This window comes from Octopus bimaculoides, chromosome 10 (assembly GCF_001194135.2).
Source record: "Octopus bimaculoides isolate UCB-OBI-ISO-001 chromosome 10, ASM119413v2, whole genome shotgun sequence".
Taxonomy (NCBI): domain Eukaryota; kingdom Metazoa; phylum Mollusca; class Cephalopoda; order Octopoda; family Octopodidae; genus Octopus; species Octopus bimaculoides.
The window spans coordinates 13,545,028-13,547,629 of record NC_068990.1 but is presented as its reverse complement, the minus strand read 5'-3'; positions in this window follow the sequence as shown (position 1 = coordinate 13,547,629).

Below are 2,602 nucleotides of genomic sequence, written 5' to 3'. Positions count from 1 at the left end.
TATATATATATATATATATATATTAATCAAATAACATACTAAGTATGTCTACCTGGTAGAAATAACAGTGAAAAACTCTTTTTTTTTAATCGCCAAAATACACTGTTAATAACTACAGAAATCAACCGTCCGAAGGCAAACAGACTACGAAAATCTCTCAACATACATTCAAGTATTTGGACTAACGTGGGCCGGTTTCTGGACAGGCATAATAGCCTCATCTCCCAGCACGTGTTAAATCGGGGGAATGAGCAGAAATTCTTAGTCCCCGTACTAATAACGATATTGATACGGGGGGGGGGCTTAACATTTCTGTTTATTCCCCCGATTTGAGTGAAATTTGTGGCTGTAGTTGCCTTCTGACTGCTACTTTTAGCATGCTGGTGCTATTTGTAGCAACGTTAATTATTATTTAATAATTTTTTCATCGTATGGCATTTCTTTACGCATGCTAAGCCACTTGATATTATAAACTTTAATATCTCATATACATATACATATTTATGCATTGGCATACCTATGTTCAATGCCACACCACATTAGAACATCTACCAACACAAACGTAGAATATACGAATTCACATGTATTTAGTCATTTGTATAATGTTGCAATGTGATTGTTATTTTCCATAATAAATCATGGAAATAGCCAAAGAAGGAGGTGAAGGGACGAATAACGTGACTAAATATATTTACCATTGGTATCGATTGATAAACTGAATAACATTAGTTAAATGAGCCGGTAATCTTCTACTGGTGGGTTCAAGATATATACATTCGTATACAGACACACACATAATACGCATGAGCGCGCGCGCGCACACACTCACACGCACAAATATATATACTTATATGTATGAGCAGATATATGCACATAAATGTATATAATATATGTATATGCGTATATATTTACAAGTGCGTATAAGTATGCATGTATGTATATACATACAAATATACACAAACGTATACATATATGCTTGTATATTCAGATGCATGTGTGTGAGCGTACGTATGTGTGCATGTATAGGTGTGTGTAGGTGTGTGTCTACTTCATGATGTACATTTATGCATTTGTGTCTCGTTTCTTCAAAATAATTTAACTTCGAAAATTATCGGAACCAAGCAGCTGTTTCCAGCAAATATACTCCAGCATTGTAATACAAAGACATGAGTATAAACGGTTAATTAGACTGATTCTTAAAATAGTGTTTTGCCGGGAGTAAGGGACTGTAGCCTTATCGTTAGCAGGCCCATAAAATTGATACATTTGAAGTAGCTAATAGTCTGCTTGAGCAGCTGCAAGTAGACGGACGTTAGAAAAATAGAAATCAGGGCAAACGGGCAAGTTTTAGTCTACATGGAAGTCTTTCAAAGAATTTGGTAAGTTCAATCACTGTGATGGCTACTTCGTTCGGTAAAGAATAAGGACGAAAGGAAGATTGAAAAAATGTGATATTACTGCTGTGGATGCAAACAAGCAAATGGTAAATGGATAGAGGTTGAGGGAATGGAATGGTGAGGCGGTTATATGAGAGAGGTGGAAAGGCCGGCACAAAGTTGGTGTGAGAGACTAGTCAGGTAAAGGAGGAAGGAGAAAGCTAGAAATGAAGAGTGGCATAAAGACCGCAGTGATATTTAAAATTGGGAAGGGTGAAAGAATGGTAAGTAAAGCGAGTGGAAGTCCCGAACCATATAATAAGGAAGACTATTTAGAAGTATTAAAGTGAAAGGCATTCATAAGATACTTAGTTTATACAAAGCTGATATTGAGAATGAAGAGTGATTATTGCAGAGGTGATAAGAACTGGTTATATCTTGAACGAAGGAGTTGGAGGTTAGGATTTTAATTAGAAGTAGAAAGAATTAGAAACTCAATGAAATTAAAGAACGCACTGAAAGTTCCAGTGATATACTCTTCCAAAGCCTTGTCGTAATTTTGACCAGTAGTTGTACTGATATAGATTCTCTGTTACAGATATATAAAGAAACTTGAAACCTTCCGCGTGTGCTGTCAGCGCAACATCTGCAGCATAAAATGGCAAGATAAGATATCAAATGTCAATAAATTAGAAAAATATGTATCTCCAGGATCGAAAGCATACTATTGAGAATTCAGTGCATAGGGACAGGGCAAGTTATCTCAAGGCAAGATGATCACATTCGGAAACCTCTTTTAAATGGCCTGCAAGTAGAGGGATTCCGCAGTGCAAGAATACCCGTTCTGAGGCATAAGGATAAGTTGGAATAATCCCTAAAATCCTTACACGCTTAATCTAACATCTTAGGACAGTTCTTGCCTATATCGATCTGAGCGGTGTAATACAAGTTATGATGTAACTAAACAATTTGGGATGATGAGACTGAACAACAAAATATTTGTATACACTTCAGGTCAACAGACACATTTGCCGAATCCCAGGTAAAATCAAAATCATCGTTGTCCCCATTGTGACCTGATAGAAAATCCATATCTGGACTCATCTTACGTTCACGCATAAATTGCAAAAGGATGTGGCCTCTTTTAATCTTAACTTTTCCTTTAAATAGTCATGCGTTGAAATCGATGGGATTGATGACCACCACCACCATATATAATATATATA